The 18535-nt window shown below is 40.1% G+C and overlaps 1 protein-coding gene across 4 annotated transcripts in view; it reads right to left on the bottom strand.

Moving 5' to 3' along the window:
* Nucleotides 1-18535, bottom strand: part of Astn2 (astrotactin 2) — an 888234-nt gene that overhangs the window by 555607 nt on the left and 314092 nt on the right. The gene's annotated exons all lie outside the window — the stretch shown is intronic.

Below are 18535 nucleotides of genomic sequence, written 5' to 3'. Positions count from 1 at the left end.
ACCCACTTTCTGTCTTATTACTGTCAAGAAAGTGCCTGAGGATTGTGCAAAGAGCTTTTCTGGGAGTCTGGAGCCCAAACCTAAAAACAGGCTTTACTATAATTTACTGGACTTTGAACAAATCCATTCCTTTGCAGGATTTCTGTGTCCCCATCCACAGCAGGAGGAAGCCCAGTCATTCAACCAATATTTACTAAGGGCCTATTAAGCATTGAGCTTTGTGATGTGGGCTAGATATGTGGCTATCACAGCCATCAAAAGTTTGAATTTTTTGTGGGCTAATAGGTCCCTAAATAGAGGGGAAGAGGAGCAAACCCTAATCCTAATTTGAGGCTTACAGAATAATTACCAAGAGCTGAGAGATAACTGATGGGTAAACATGATGTGTGGTTTCAGAAAAAGCAACAGCTAGAGGGTCAGTTAGGGAAAAGTTCACAAAGGAAGTTGCAGTCCATCTCATGGTAAGTGGACTTCATCATAGATGATATCTCCAGTCCTTTCAAATAAAAAACAACTGTTTTAGCACTTTTCAAGTCTGAAACATATCTTCATTCATTTACTTTTTCAGCAAAAATATGGTTAGGTATCTACTAAGTGCAAGACATTGTGTTGGGTGCTTGGACACAGCCTGCTGTAATCTGAAGGGTGATCCATCAAGTCTATCAGGATCTGAAGACTTTGTGAGAAAGGATAAGATTGACACCCACCTCTGGAGTAGGGGTCAAGGAAAGGCACTTGGGAGAGAGGAAAGAATTTAATTTTTTAAAGAGAGTCTCAGGGTGGAGAAATGACCCAAACAATGTATGCATATATGAATAAAAGAAGAAAAAAAAATAAAGAGCGTCTATAAGAATATCAGAGGATGTTTGCACCAGATAAGGATGAAGAACACCCTTCTTGGAATTAGAATGCGTGAGGTTCAATGGTAAGCCACCCTTCCTATGGAGATGGTCATGAACATGAATGTGTATATGGACATGAACAAGTATATGCCACCAGAATGAAGGAGACAATTGGTTTAGATAGAAGGAAAGAGGGCAAGAGGACTGAGATGGATAACTTCTAAAAGGCTCCCAATGGTCTTGGCATCCTGGTTTCTACATCCTTCTGTAATCTAACCCCTTAGTAACTTGTTCATCTCAAACAGAATTCAGCAGAAGTTTCAGTATGTCACTTTCTTTGTTGGGTTATTAAAGAGTGACTTCCATTTTGCCCACACGCTATCTGGCTCTTCTCACTTTCTTGCTTGGGTGAAATGAGATGCCATGAGGCGACTCACCACAGAGAGGTCCATTTGACAAGGAACTGAAGGTGGCTTTTGACTAACAGCCCTCAAGAAACTGAACCCTGCTAACAAACACAAGAGTGAGCTAGGAAGCAGATTCATACTCCATCCAGCATTGAGATGATGGCAGCCCTAGCTGACAAATTCATGGATGCCCTGAGAGAAAATCTTCAGCCAGAGTACCTGTTACATGAAGTCTGGATTTCTTACTATAGAAACTGTGAAAAAATAAATATATGTTTTCTTAAGCTGCTAATTTTGGGGTGACTTGTTATATGGCAATTGATAACTAATACTAGGACCTATTTAAATCGATAGCTGAGAGAGGCGGTGGGCCTTAAAGTCTCCATCCTTAGCTGGAGATTCAAAGACCTTCAAGTTTAGAAGAAATATCCATTTATTTCAGTTTCCAAGTGCATGATCTTTACCAGACCTTGCACAAGTCACAGGACTGTGACTTGGATAATGCTGTGTGAAGATAACAGCTTTGTTATTTTGCTGAAGATTTTTATATGTGTAAGAGCTAAGAGGAACAAAATCAGGGCCAGCTTCGTGGAGGAGGAAGTGAGCAAGCTGCTCCCTTTTATCTCTGTAGAGCAATCCCTTGTTGGAGACCTATGTTCACACATCAATCTTGGAAGCAACATTGGTGAAATAGAAGGCCCATGAGTATTTCAATCAGGGAAATTATGTTTGAAATGCAGCTCAATAATTTCTTAACACAGTGAACTTAGGAAGTCAATAAAAAGGAAGAGCTAAGAACACAGCCCTTAGAGTCCCACAGGGCTGGGATCAAGCACCGGCACTGTTCATTACTAGTGGAGGTGCTGGTACAAGTAATCTTACCTTTCAAAGTTTCAATGTCCTCATTTGTAAAACAGAAATAATTAAAATACCCACTTCACAAGATTATTTAGTGAAAGCAAGTAGTTTTCAGCATAGTAGCTGATGATAAGGAAAGCTTGATAACTGTCAGCTGATAGTGCTGGGAAAGTAACTTCTTTATGCCTCTTTATGCATGGAAAGCTTTCAGTACATTGGCCAGTACTGTTATACTGCCCAGTGACTGTTAGCTGCTGTACTTATTATTACTATTATTGGCAGATGTTAAATATTCATTGTTTTAAGTATAGGCCCTAGACCCTGTGAATTATCATAGTTCCTCCTAGACTCAAGAGTGTTCACCAATGATTTATACAAGTCACACACCCTATGCAGTTATAAAAAACGTTCCCTACCCCGTTCCCAGGGGCTTTCTGCTTCTTGTGCAGGGATGGGGAAGGCACAGATTATTCCTGCAGGAGGAGTTGTGCTGAGGCATCATTAGGTAGAGATGTCAGGGACAAGGCAGCAGTGGTTCCCTAAGTAACTATAATTCAGGTGCTACACACACCTGGAGCTTCCTGCATGTGCTATTAAATTTACGGGAAAGCAATAATAGTAACAACATTAGCGCACGTTTATTTATAAAAGCCTACACCTGAACAGCCTAAAGAGCTAAAATAGAAGCCCTACTAAATGTTATAGAAATCTATGTATATATGTGAAGATTGAATATATGTATAGGTTTATAAGAATTGAGATCGGGATGTAGGTATGCTGAGAGTAGGAATAACAACAGTCCTGGGAAGCATAACTAAGAGTTTCTTCTTTCGTGTCAGTCATCAACCATGACCAGATTATCAGCAATGATGCTGTCTTCTTGGGTTTCCTGTAGTCAGCAGCTCACAGAATGGAAAATGCCATTACAAAAGACAGCAGGTTCATTTACCAATTCATTTACTAATTACTGGCTACATGACCTTGGATGGGTCAATTCTGGTTTTGTAGTACCAGGTTTTTCACATGTTCGTATCTTGGTACTATTGTGTTATTGGTTCTGTAACCAGGTAGAGAGGATTGTGGAACTTCACTTCCCACTGTGTTACTCCATGTTTCTTAACAGCATGGACCCTGCCTCATTTTCTCTATCACAGAACTTAGTACTGAGTATTAGATAATTAATATTAGATTAATTATTACATTCATAAATGAATATATGGACAGAACCTCCAAGCAATCACTTATTTCAGAGAGGAAACAGGTTTCATGAACTATTTTGAAGGGGGAGAAATAAACTCATCCTTATCTCCTCAATGCATACACTGAAGCAGGCAAGAATTTCAATAGAGATATAATGTCTCACATTTAAAAAAAGTATCTACCATGTTTAAGTACTTACTTTGTGCTAAGGTTACCAGAGTCATTTACAGAGGATAAAATTAAGTCAATATAAATAAAATTTCATGTGTATGATAACATAACTAATAAAATTAGATGCCTGACCCTGTGGCAATCTCTGAAACACTCTGCCACACTGTCTCCCAAGTGATAGCCTTCTGACACATGAGAAGAATCCTTCAAATTTAGTAGAAGTTCAGCCAGATAATGCCAGGCACAGGAAGAAAGAGTTGTAGTGCCCATCCTCAGGAAGTTTCTGGTCTGGTGAGGGAGTGAGTTCAAAGATGTGACTGTCATTTATATACTGAAGAATGCCTTAATTAAGAACAGGGTAGTATGGTTGAATATGCTGGGAGGACACTGTTTAGAAATGGTCCCTAAGCTCAGTCCTGATGGTGGGAAGGAAGGATGCCTCAAGCAGCAGAATGGATGTCCAGAACAAAGAGAAATGAAAAGGTAGTAAATGGAATTAGATGAAAATGGAAAGGCAAGTAGGGTCATGCAAAGCCTTGGAAGCTAAGTTAAGGAGTTTGACCTTTACCACAAGAGACTAGGGAAAACATCAAAGGGTATTGAGAAAGAAGGTGGCATGATGGGGCTATATTTTATGTTCATTCTGTCTGCTGAGGGAGAACAGATGGGGGGTCATGGCTTGATTCCAAAGGTGACATAAATGCAAGGTGCATTATTTATTTATCACTTTTATTATTCTTTATTCAACAAATATTTACCAAAATTCTATATTCCTATATGAGCCAAACTGTGGAAGGCACTGGAGATTTAGGGAAACACAAGATAGCTGTTTCTAAGAAATACATCCCTGTTCATTCATGGTATTGGAGCAATGGCTATAAGTGATTCTGATCGGCTCACAAGAGCTGATTGTTAAACATTAAAGTGATGCTGCATAGCAATTGTTAATCCTAGTGGCTTGAAATTGGCAAATGTCACAAATCAGACTTTTTGTTTTTTTTGCTGGCTGGTTTTTCAGAAGCTGGTTTATCAGCATACTCCTGGGTTGCCTCATGAGGTAGACAGTATGGTGGCTTCTCTTCCATGTTCAGGAAGATAGAAATACATGTGGTAGCCTAGGTGGCAAATTACAAATGAACTTCGAGAATTTCAAGGCCACATTGTAGGTTTGGGGTTCAGTCCTACTGCTAGCAATCACTTGTGTCCAGATTGCACAATTTACTTCACCAACATGATCCTCATTCCCTTGTCTTTCAAATGGAGATAATGCATGTATGTCATGTTATTTGTAAGTGTTTCACAGGCACCTGGACTTAAAAAGCACTCAGTAAGTGATATCTATAGTTATGGTTGCTCTTTTCCCCCTATTATATTCTATTCTAACCTCTTACCTCGTTTTACTCTTGGTTATCCTTAGTAGCATCTAACATTCACTTATATACTACCTACAAAAAGGATCTCTCAATTCTCAGTGTAACCCAATCTGTAGCCAGCTCTGGGTTTAAGAAATATGTTTTTAAACTAGCAGCAGTATAATTCCTAATAATAGTTTTCACTAATTTACTAATGTGCTATGCAAATACTTGGCATATGTACATAGAGTTACTCAAGATGCTCACGGTCACAGACCAAAACAATAATGCAATATAAATTATGTCCACTCTACTGATGACCTTGAAGGAGAATGATGGTTCCAGAGCTGGAAGACCTGGGTTAATATTCCAACTCAGCACTAGGTTTTTGTCAAAGATGAAATTAATTGATATATCCTTCATACTTAAAATAGTATTTAAAATTAAAGCAAAAATGTTTCATGATACAGAGAAGGTAATATTGTTCCTGTGTTCTACCATGCCTTCAGTAAGTAAGAAGTAGGACTGTAATATTAACTGTGTATGGCAAAGTACAATATTGTCATGTGGTATTTTTAAGTAAGAAATGCAGGCTATGAAAAGCACCTGCTCTTGCATAGGCATCAAGGCCCAAAACTCAGAGTCATTTTAGCTCACTATCTGAGCCTCCTTTACCTGTTTCTTCACCTGGGAAATGAGGAATAATAGCTTCATCTACCTCATAGTGAGTTGCAAGAAATAGCATATTTAATGTATCTGAAACTGGGCCTGGGGCATAGAAATTATTCCATGGTAAGAGTGCTGCTTGACAGTGAATAAATTTGACTTCTGTGGTATCCTCAGAAGACCTAACTCTGCAACAGGATGGAGTAGGAATTACCTATTTTTGTGTTTATTACTTTTCTTCACTGCACCCTTCCCTTCACAAAGTATGAATTTTTGTATACTCAAGTTCCATCAAATTCCACTTCAAGTGTTTTTCTTTATGGAAATATAGCCCCACCCACAATTTTTTTTGTGACTTGTAGTTTAGTTTTATTATTTCTAACATGTGCATTGGCTCTTCAAAGGAAGAGCACCTCTGTGTTTCTAGGTGCTGTGTTTGCACACAGATGATGCAGATGCACATTAAATGTCTAGCTTGAGCCTTGGACATGCAGGAGGAAGTCAAGTGGGTAAATCCTGAAGCTAGCAAGAGGCTGTAAATCATGTGTTACAAATGCACATTATGTGATTTGTTTTATACATTATTAATGCCAGTACAGGCTGTAGCTGACTTGCATTCTCTGAACAAGGAAATAAATACTGTCATCCTTGATCTTTCAGTAGAGGAATGAAGAGGGAGAAAAGACCCCCAATTCAGAGTTCACTGAAGACTTTTTTTATCCCTGTGCAAGGAATGAAAAAGGAAGGAAAGAGGAGAGTTGGAAGAAAGGGAGGGAGTTTATACTTGAAAATCTACTGTGAATCACGTAATACAGTACTTCCTTTACCTACATGCTTTTGCTCGAACCTTACTTCAACACTGCTCATACTCCTATAGAGCAAGACAGGGGGCTCAGGGAAAGTGTCACTTGCACAAGTCCCTAGAGCTTGAATGAGGTGGAGTTGGGATTGTAAGATAAGCTTTTAATTGCAGGATGGGTCCAGTCATGAGCAACACATAGAATCCTGCACAGTAAGGGGCATGATTTCATTTAGGGCCACTTCCAGTAGGAATGTCCCTAACATGAAGTTGATGAGTTACCTGGCCTACTTTCAATGTCATGTTCATGGATTTACCAATGTGCCAGCCACTCCAGCCTACCTTTTGTTGACACCATTAGAATAATTTTTCACCTTGGACCAAAATAGCAAAACCACTTCCTTTAGACAGCAGCTCTTAAACCACTCACAATACTTAAAAGGGAGCTGTTTTTCTATAGCACCTTAAACTTATTCAGTAGATAAGGTCTTGCATTACTCCCTGACTCAGAATCTTTTATGGCATGCTAAAAATACCATAATATCTTGCTCTGATCCTTACCTAAGACCTACTGAACAAAAGTCTCAGGGTAGGGGCGGGGAACCAATAAACACGATTTTAAAGTGAGGTATTGTTCCCCTGAATTGTTAACTATTGTTTCTACAAATGAAGAATCAGATATAGGTCCATTAAAAACTAGAGTGATAAGCTATGTCTTATGGGATCTTTGCCACCATGCTGTCCCTGGATGTCTGATGCATTTAGAGCAATGGAGATGGTGTGAGATCCTCTGTGTGTGTGTGTGTGTGTGTGTGCTCTTCTGGTACACCATGAAGAAACAGAGATGATGCGTCTTTTTTAAATTAACTTTAGTAAGGATATTTATGTGTAGTGAAAGCAATAGTACCCATATTTCTCATATATAACTGGTTAACCAGGCCTATAGATAAAACTGAAAATTTAATCTGTAGTCATAACCCCATCACCTTTCATGAAAATCATAGATCTAGAAAACTTTTTGAGGGGATAGTCTTAGCTCCATACCACCACCTTTACTATTGCCATGTCTCAGGCACACTAGAGTAGAAGTTAAATAGAATGTTGTATGTCAGAAGCTAGCTGATCCTCTTGCATTCTTTTACTTCAAGTACATTTCAGATTAAGCAACATTTTTATTGGATGGCCTTAGCATCAAATCCACCAAAATTTATGCCAATTTTCATATTTACTTTCTATGTCAGACATAGCTCTAATTCAAATATACCATGTAATAAAAGTGTTAACCAGAGCTATTCTTAAAAATAACCACAATTCATAACTTTGTTACTTTTAAGGTACATTTTCTTCAAGTTAAAGACCATTTTGACCTCATTTGGGCACATGGGTGTCTGAGGTAGTATTGTATCATTTTTTGGTCCACAAGACAAGTCAACTTTTGTGGGCTGGCATGAGAACTTTGCCCTTTGTAAACTGTATGCTTATTTTTATGAGAAAGCACACCATGTATGTCAAAACATCTTACAAATAATTTGCCAGCAATACAGTATGCTTCTACATTGGGCTCCTAAACTAGGGTGCTGAAATTGATAGGACCACAAGTGTGCAGAAGCAGAGCTAGCTGAGAGCTATAAATTGTGTGCCAAGTGACCCCTACAAGCTCTCTTATCCACTGGGGCTGCTCCAACAGCTTTCCCTTTTGGATACAAGAAAGCAGCTGAAAGGATTGTTTTCCCGAGAGCTTTTTGGCTGCCCTGAACGTGTCAAGGGACTTTGCTGTTTCTAATTATCTCCCTTTATGTTCAGGCCGAGACTTGTTAATACAATAAACTGGCGTTTCCAGGGCATGCTTGCAACGCAAAAACATCTCAAGGTGTTTTACAAGCAGAAGATCATGTTAAATCAAATCAAATACCAATTAAAGATTAACAGTGGTGTTAGGGAGTTGTTATCATGGTCCAGCCAGGGCCTCTGGGATGGCTGGTGTTTCCTCCAAGCTGCTTCAGTCTAGCTCCTGTCCAGATAGCTATTTGGGGATCTTTTGGGCATTAATAGTCATTTCTTGCATCTTGATGTTCCAGAATATCCATGTTGGAAAGATACTAAAGATGACTACAGATGATGATCCCTCTTCTTTCAAATAGAGAAACTGAAGCCTAGTGAGAAGGGGTGACCCAGCATCAAGGAAACTCAAAAATCGAAGTTCCTTGAGGCATTCCCAAGAGCCCTCAGTCATTGACATACAGCCTCATCTGAATACTTTCCAATGGCTTTGAACCTCTTCTCTGGCTGAAATGGGCTGAACTGTGGCCTCTAAAAGACATGTCCACCTAGAATCTGAGAATGTGAACCTATTTGGAAAAAGGGTCTTTGTAGATGTATTTAGTTCGGTATCTCAAGCTCAGATCATCCTGGTTTTAGGATAGGCTGTAAATCCAATGTCTGGTGTCCTTATAAGAGAAAGATAGAGGAAGTTTAAATAGACACAGGGGGAGGGTTATGTATGACAGAAGCAGGGGTGGGAATGGTGCCTCTAGAAGATAAGGAAGGCCAAGGTTTGTTAGCAGCCACCAGAAGGTGGGAGAGCTTCATGGAACAAATTCTCCTGCAGAGTTTCCAGAATAAATCCACTCCACTAATACTTTAGCTTCTGGGTTCCAGAAATTTCTGTTGTTTTAAGCCATTAAGTTTATGGTAGTTGGTACCTACTTTTCTTTTATGTCTCAGGATAGTATTGCTACAACTGGACCCACAAATGGGACTTATCACAATCACCTTGATGTCTCAAAGTGTGTAGATCATGTCAAGGTCATCTCAGCACCTACATCTCATTATTCTAGTTACTTGTCCCTCTCTAATACCAGATTCAGAGTCCATTGAAAGCATGGGCCATGTGGACTCTGAACCATCACATCATTGGCCCTCACAGGTGTTTTAAATCTGTGTGGAATGAACCTGAGCACATTCAAATGACTTAACCCTTGTTAGCTTCTTTCTTTTACCATTATAGAATCACATACATCCCAAGCCCCTCTGTTAAACTTTTTTCTTCCCCTAACTTGAAGTCTATTAAAACATAAACTCAGAGATTTTCAGGCACAGGCATGAGGCAATATAGTGTCAAAGACTAATGCACCCATTTTGGGGTAAAACATACCTAGATGAATGCCCCAATTCTGTCACTTTATAATTAGTAACTTAACCTCTCAGAACTTCAGAGTCATCTTCTTTCACACGTAAATAAACAAAAGATTGAATAAATCAACCTGGAAAATAACTCTGTTTGGCACCATCATTTCTGTTTTACAGATTAAAGCCTTGAAATAAAAAAAGTGAGTGGTTGGCTGGGTGTGGCGGCTCCTACCTGTAATCCCGGCTACTCAGAGGAGCAGAGATTTGAAGGATCCTAGTTTTAGGCCAGCCCAGAGAAAATGTTAGTTAGACTCCATCTCAACTAACAAGCTAAGTATGGTGGTGTGCACCTGCTATCCCAGCTATGTAGGAGACACAGGTAGGAGGATCATGGTCCCAGGCCATCCTGGGCAAAAAAGCCATGAGACCCCATCTGAAAAATACTTAAAGCAAAAAAGGACTGGATGTATGGTTTAACAGGTCAAACACCTGCCTAGTAAGTGTGAGGCCCTGAGTTCAATCTTCAATACTACCACCGCTCTCCCCTCCCCACAACAAAATGAGAAGTGAATTGTTAAGGGTGGCAGATGATAAGCGTCATTACAGGACTTGAATTTAGGAATCTCCAAGTATATGCTCTTAAACACTGTTTTCTATAGAATCCCAAGTCTCTTTGTTGCCCCAGTAAGATTTTCTCAAAACCATTTTCTGTATGACAAAATAGAATTTTTTTAATTGTTTTCAAAAATGGAGCCTTTTCAGAATAGCACACATTGAATTTAGCTTGTTCAGTCTCCAGGCTCCTTGGGAAGCTTCTAAATCTGCATCTAATACAGACTCCTGAAGTCTCAGCTGATTTGAGACACTGTGAATCGTAATGCTGGGAGTATGAAAACAAATGCCTTCTGCCCAAACCATCATCTTTCTATTACAGATCACCCTCTTTATTTGGAAGTGATTCCATATGAATGCAAACATTTTATGTGGTGCTAATTGAAACTGAGAAGACATAGAGGGTGGGGTCATGTGGAGAGCAAGATCTGGGGGATGAATGGGTCAGGCAGAAGGGAAGGAAAAAGGCCACAGCATCATGGACCTTCAGAGCTCATCTAGTTCAGACCCTTCATCAAAGAGTAATTCCCGAGGCCCTGGTCTTTCTATGGATCTGTGGCATTCAAGGAGTTGAGTGGTTGTTCCCAGTGTTATAGAATATGGTAATACAGCTATAATGAAAATTTTAAAGCAGTGGGTGAAACTAAGGTACAGAGAATTTGAATGGCCTTACTATGTTTTAGCAAGGTAATGGCAGAAACAAGAACTTGGGCTTTGAATTCAGTTCTCTGTAGCATATAGGAAATTAATTTTCCAAATTTTTAAAAGATTGGATGTATGAACAAAGGGAGTTTTGCAGGCAAGACAAAACAGAGTTAAACTTGAAAGAAAGAAAATGAGAGGAAGAAGGGATAAAGAAGTGGAGAGAAACCAAGATGACATCTATAGAGGAGACAAGGAGGAATGGAGATGAGGCAGAGAAGGTGTGAGAAAATAGTGGAAGCCAAAGATAATACAATGCAGCAAAAATCAAAACAAGACAAAAGACAGAGTCTGAAGAAATAAAAACATGGGGCTAGATGAAGTTTTAGTTGATTTTACAGATATGCTTTCATACATCCCTACTGTTTATATGCATGAAGTCCTGGTTCCTTACCTGGGTACCAGGCTTCATATGACCAGACCTGACTGACCTTTCTTGTCCCTCACTCAGCCCACCTTTCTGCTTCCCAGGTGTGTCCTCTGCTTAGACTGTTTTTCTCTACTCTGCTTCTCTTATGGGAAATCTGCTTCCCTCATCTTTCTAATGTCCACTCCTAATTCCAGGCTAGGATGGGAGACCCTATTTTGTACTCCCAAGGCACCCACAGACCCCTATCATATTATTTATCACAATGGGCTGTAAATCTCTGCTCATGTCACCTATTTATTTCCCCATTAGGAAATAAATTTCCAGTGTATAAGTTTCCCAGGGCCAGGAATAGTTTTGATTTATTTTGCATAGGATAAAGAATAGAATACACATTGAATGCATGACTGATGAGTACGTGATTAATGAATGATTGAATGAATGGACAAAAGACTCCTCTCAGAGGGGTGAAAAATTATGTCTACCACCACGTGGGGGTGCTCCTGGGTAATTCCAGCAATGTGCCTTGGGGGAGCAAAGTACAATTTTTCTTGACTACTAACACTTCAGCAAAACAGAGAAGGTAGGAATAGCACTGAAGTGAAGAGATCCTTCCAGCCTTCACCAGGTAAGGGTGATAATGGCACAAAGCCTACGTTAGTAGATTAAAGACTGAAATGTGCTGGTTAGTTCTGTGGCCTGGGGAAGTTAACACCAAAGGGCAACAATTCAGTTACACAAGCCCAGGTGAAAGCCATTATTATCATTGGCCCTTACTTGAAGGGAATAAAAGGGTGAATGAGTCAAAGGTTATGATCTATTTGGGGGAAAAAAAAGGAGCTTAATAATATGCAGAATGAGGTTATCAGGAACTCTTACTCTAATTGTCAACATTTATTGCATATCTCCTATGTTAACATGATTTCAGGCACCAGGAATACAGGTCTGAATGAGTCTCAGTCCCTGGTTTCCTCTTCTCTAGAGAGGAATAGAGACATACAGGATGAACCATGATTCTAAGAGGCAAAGACTTGATGATAAAAGAAATATAGGTAACATGCCACCACGATGACATTTGGTCTGGAGGGGTAAAGGGAAAGCTTTAGAAAGGTGATGAAGTTTATTCCACTCAGTCGTGGAAAGACATTTAAGTTTTATTAGACATAGATAGGGCAACATGGCACTTTAGGCTGACAGAACATTCTTGCAGACACCAGTAAACAAAGATGACAGATGTGTTTGTGGGAGTATGAGCAGAAGGAATTGGGAGTTAAGGCTAGCGGGGTAGAACTGACCAATGTTCGCAAAAGGTGATAGCGCTCAGAACAGTGCAACAGCAAAGGCGGAAGTAGGTATAGCTGTAGCTGTAGGGATGCAACAGGAGCTACAGATGGCACTGGGGCCAGTACTATGCAAGGACTATATTCAATGCCTAGTTGGGCCCTAAAAATTATATGCATACACAAATGAATATATGTATGCCTGTTATACATATGTATACATACACTTGCATATCTATCAAAATAAGTTTTAATTTCCATTTCACATGTGAAGACTATGAAACACACAAGTTTTAAATAACCTATTCATCATAAGTAAGAAGCAAAGTGAAGATCTATACCTGAGTCTGTACATTTCAAAGGCAATGATTTTTAATGCTATGCTGCATCTCACTCAGTGTTAGGCTAAGAAATGAAAATTTATGGTGCAGGCCAAGAGAGAACCATCAAAGATATCGCAGGTAATGACACAACATAAGGAATGTTTTCAGGAGATGACTCCAGTGCCACTCCTATCCCAACAGTCTTCCTGTTCCTAGTGAAGACCCTTCTTGGGTAAGCAAGGGTGGACATAGTTCATTTGTAGCAGTCCCCAAGACTCCCACAGCAGCACACCATGCTCCTGGCCTCTCTGACAAATGCTCCAGCCTACTCCTGCCCCAGGGAGTGATTTATCAGTGCAGCGTCAGCGCCTCTGCCCAGCAGCCTATGATGCAAGGCTGGCGGTCCAGGCTGGGATTTTTAATTAGCTGAAAGAGGGAAGAGTCAAGCCCTCTCAGATGGAAGAACAGAGACGCCAAGAAGGCTCATAAATCTAGAACCAAAGACTCATAGACTGGACTCTGGCAAAAGTGTCGGAAGGAGGTGGTGGCAGGGAAGATGGAGGGAGTGACAGATGGTTGTCACAGTCTCCCTTTCTTCCCTGCCCGGATACTATGGGGGACGAGCAATGGGAATCTGGACCACCTTTTAGATAATTCCTGGGATGCACTATTTTCTAGTGTGTATGTGACCTGAAGTCAGGAAACTTCACTTCTAGCTGCACTTTTACCTCTGGTGCCACTGTGTAATTTGAAGCAAAAATTCCAACAAAAAAGCTTTTGCACTTTTGGTTAGACATGAGGATAAATCTCTGTTCCATGATGCTTGCTTAAACTGTGACTCAGGCAAGTTTCTTAACTTCTTTATGCCCCAGGTTTCCAGTCCATAAGGTCAGAATAATAGCTCATATTGCAAGGGATAAATGAAATAACATGGGAAGAGTGTTCAACCCATCATGAATGCTCAATCAATAAAGGCTATTTTTAAATTTTCTTTTCCTCCCTCTAGACTCAGTTTCCCCATGTACAAATTGTGCCATGTGACTTACAAGGGATTTCTATCCCTGATTTTCTATGGGATAATTTTAGCCGGATATGAGAAGTCTTGGCTATGGGGAGAAACAATGTTATTTTCATGTCCAGTTCTGGGGTGAATCTCACATAGGAAGGAGGATGGAGTTTACTCCTTACAGGATTCCTGAAGGCAGGGATGGGGCTAACATAGGACAGAATCTAGAGGGATGCATATTTCAAGAAAGATAATCCTAAATCAGAGCTATCTCCTGCTTCAACAGTGAGTAGCTCCCTAGGAGGAATGCAAGCAAAATTTCCACAGTAATTGGGGGATGCTTTCCTGAAAGAAACCATGGGATGGAGGTGGAACAGGGCCTTTTCCTTAATGCCCTTACTAGCTCTGAGACTAGGTGTGTGTGGTTCACTTACTATACAGCTCGCAATTCAACTCTCACAATAATTCAAGGAGGCAGGGGGAATTAACACATTACAGATAAGGAACCCAAGATGCAGAGAGTTTAAGCCACGGCTCAAGGTTTCTCCCAGAGAGAAGGAGACAAGGCAAGGAGAGATGCCCTGGCGAGTCTAACTCTATCACTCCTTGTCGTGCTGCATAGCCAACTTCCCATCTCTGATTCTACACCTGATGGCAGAGCTCAAGTCTGGCTCATATTGATTGCAGCTGTCCCTTTCTTTCTCCCCAACTCCTGTCTCTCTCCTGTGCCTGCTCCCCCACATGTATTTATGTTGGGCTGCCTGGTAACAAACGGCTCGTTACCATGCGGAGGGCGACAGCCGGGCGATTAGTGAAATTTGTTACCCGTGCGTCTCTGAACAAAATTAAATTAAAAGTGCTGCTTCGCTGTCAAGATAAGGGCCAAGCTGCTGAGATAATTTTTCACTCTCAAACACTCAATTACCCAGTGAGGCTGGATCAGATACAATCGGGGGGAGGGGGGTAAGAAGAAAAAGAAAGGAAAAAATAGTGGCAGGACCTCCAGGAACAGATGTAAGAGTTTGTTATCACTCTCTCTGGCCAGGGATGTTAAAGAGGCTGTTGCTATGGTGATGGGCCTGGACCACACTAGGTGGGTAAGTGGGTGTGGCCTCTGACTACATCCTGTAACAAAGATGTTCTCTCTCCATCCCCATGCTCCCTGCCTTAGGCCAGTTGGTTTCATTTTTCATTGACTTATTGCACAAGCCTCTTAACAGGATTCTCATTTACCCTTCAATCCAGCTTCCACTAAACCTAGGGTGACCTTTCTACTATACAAATCTGAAAACATCACTTCTTTGGTAAAATTTTTTGATGGCCTCCATTGTCATTATGATAAAACCAAATCACCTAGCCAGGGTCATCTCTAGCTCTATGTACCTCAAACTTCATATTCCAATGAATATGAAGTTTCATATGAATGAGAGATATCTTCACTTGTTCTTTGCTTTCCTTCCTTTATCCACCAGGAATTACTTTGAGGTCCTACAATGTGCAAGGAATATGTTGTTTCTCACTCTATTCACAAGGTCTTCACTATCTGGAATAATCTTCTTCCTCTTCTCAATGACATCATCTTATTGTTCACTGCTCAGTTCAGATATTACCCATTCCAGAGTGCCCACCTTAGGTGTTCTTCCTTGTGGTAGTGAGGTAATCCCTCTTGCCCTCTATCACAGCTCTTTTGTACTCTCTACAGAATTATCCACATGACTTTTTCCCCATCAGACTCTGATATCTACAAAGGCAGAAACTGTGTATCACTTGTCTAGGTCTTAAGGGTCCATGGAGCAGGATTTCAGTATGAGCCTTGATATTAAGTGCTAGTTGCCTGCTGAAGATCTCTTTAGGATCTGGAGGAACCTGTCTTCTCTTTGTTTCAATGTCACCATTATGCTTCAGAATTTTTCTCCTCTGAAGAGCCATTTTTGATTTACAGAGCCCATATATCCCAAAGCTCTTATGCCACACTTCTTGAGCCATTTAACATGTGGCCCACTCTATATTATCTTACCTTTTTTTTAAAGTGCCTTCTGACTAGAAGCACAGAATTAAAGAACAAAGAAGGACATTACTGAATTGTGATCTATCTTTTTTTTTTTGGAGGGCAGAAATTGAGGCCACAGAATTAGAGTGGTCTGATATTGCCATTATTTCTTATACTCTATAACTTAAAAATCCCTAAAGTGTAGACTACTAGTCTTACTCATCTTTGTTGTAGTGCCTTAAGGCAATGATTCTTAAGTACAGCTTCAGAGAGACAGAGAGGGAAAGAGAGAGAGAGAGAGAGAGAGAGAGAGAGAGAGAGAGAGAGAGAGAGAAAGAGAGAGAGAAAAAGAGAGAGACCCAGGCTCCACTCAAACCTAGTAAGTCAAAATCTGAATTAAAACACAAAATAGATATTTTCTCTTTAAACTCAAACACATTTGCCATGTATATAGGATTGGGAACCATGCTAAGCGGGGAATAGTGACCTTTATACACAACCACGCTTCAAGGACAGAGTACAAGATCAATCTCCTGGGCCAGAACCCCAAATATTTACCTTTAATTCTTCTTTTTACTCATTAAAATAACATTTCCCTCATTAGATAAAGATGAAATATGTTCATGCCTCGAGGATATCAACACCAGGCATGCATGGTTTAAATAAATAATTACAGAAAGTTAACAACACTTTTCAAGATTTCAAATCCACTTAATTATGCGATAGAACTTTGAGATCATTTGACCTAGTTGCTGAGACAGTCTCCTAATGTGTAAAGTGAAGGGGCCAGACCTGATGTTACCATTGGTTTACCTCATGGTTTTATTACTTCATTGCAACCTGGAAACTACTCTTAGGAGAAGCAGCTGCAAGGAAGCCATTATTCAGCTGAGGAAAGCATTGGTCAGTGAGTTAGAGTGATCTCCCTGAGTTTACATTGCCAGGTCTCATAATTAGGTGATTTTGACCCCAAAGACCATGTATTAAACAGTTCACACTGGGCCACCTCCAGCAAATCCACCCACTTCAAATCCCTTTTGGGAATAGGCAAGATATAAATAATCACAGAAGGATAAATAAAGATATCCATGCATAACGTATTGTGATTCACCCACATATTTCTTTTAAAATGAATTGTTCTGTTTGTCCTCAAAAGTAATCATTGTGGTTTATAAATTCCACCCTTCTTAAAAAATCATTCTTCATAATTATCTGACTGCACAATATTCTAACAAGTTGATGTCTCATAATTCACTTAGCCATTTCCCTATTGTTGGTCATTTGAGCTCATTCTAATTTTTCAGTATTAGAGATTATGTTACAGTGACTATCTTCAGGTTTAAGGCTCCATGAAAAATGCATAGTGTCATAGAAAAAATATGGTAGTATAACAAGAGTACAAAATTGGTTATCAATGACAGCTACAATAACTGGAAAGAGGACATATGTAAGTGAGGATGGGGAGGACATGAAATGAATTCGTTGGTCTAGAAGGTTATTGTTTCTGTTTTAAAATTTTTTTCCTTTAGTAGTAGTATTATGTTGGTGAAAAAAAGGCAAAAGCAACAAGCATAACATCACCACTTGAGCAGCAGTACCTCAACCCAGTACATCAGTGGTCTATGCTTTTTCCACAGACAGACACCTAGGAGTTTCTTATAGGCTGGAGCCACGTGGTACTAACTCCTGCCATTCTCAAAAAGCACACCAATCTTGGAATTTACAGTGTATCTTAAATGAGTAAATGCAAAGAACTTCAGAGCATGAAGAAGTCTCAGATGTAATTTATTCAAACAGTGTAACCCTGTTTAATGGATAGAGAGCCAAAGGGTTTTGACCAAGGTTCCTAGGCATTTTAATGCTTAAGAGAAAGTTGACTCTACTTTTTCTAAATCTCCTCCAATTAGAAGAGGCATATGCTTAGCAAATTTGCTCAAGGACAGCCATGATAGAAAAGTTATTTGCTAGTCCAACACAGAATGAATTTGGCTGAGTGATAGGGGTAACTGCTTTGTTATGCACATTAACTGTGTTGCATTGTTAGTTACAAATCTCTCCTTAATCCGTATGTCCTACAGCCTCTAAGCTGTTCTCATGACAAATTTTTCTGGGCTGTAGCATATGCTTTCTTCACATGGACCTGCTTGGTTTGATTTTGCCCAAGATACTTTCAACCCTGAGTCCATCACTGAGGGTTATACCCAGAGCCTCTTCAGCTTCATCTACACATTTTCCTAGGACAGCCTCCTATTCTCATGCCTTTGTTTACCACCCTGTAGGGGGCAGAATTCTAAAATAGTCCCCAAGATTTCCATCCTTTGCGAACACTGGATATTTCTGTCCCCTTAACTGTGGGTAGAGCTGTGAATAAAATATTATTCCATGATTATGTTATATGACAAAGGTGAAGAGATTTTTTACATGTGACAAAGGTCTTAAATCAGTTGATTTTGAATTCATCAAAAAGGAGTTTGTCCTGGCCAAACACTTACTTATAAGTCAAGATTATCATCTGCAGTTTTGAGAGAAGGAAACTGAGGCCTGGGAGGGTATACCACCCAAGCTAAGAGAGTCAGCATTAAACAAGGTCCTGAATGCAAGCACTGCGTACAGCCCTTGACACACAGCGGGAACTCAGAGGCTATAGTTGTTTTATTTATCTGGGAAGAGGTTTGCAGGGGTAAGAGAATCCTGACCATCTCATAGGTCTGGGAAGAGCAGGGATGGCCGAGGATTCTTCCTTGGGCTGAAAGCAGAGAATAACAGTTTTTCTAATGAAAAGGAGGCAAAAATCCTGCTGAGCCTAGATGAAAAACAAGAAAGCAAGAGAG

Source organism: Castor canadensis, chromosome 13 (assembly GCF_047511655.1).
Source record: "Castor canadensis chromosome 13, mCasCan1.hap1v2, whole genome shotgun sequence".
In the NCBI taxonomy this organism is placed as follows: Eukaryota; Metazoa; Chordata; class Mammalia; order Rodentia; family Castoridae; genus Castor; species Castor canadensis.
Note: the sequence above shows the minus strand (reverse complement) of the source record. Positions and strands in the feature narration are given on the sequence as shown.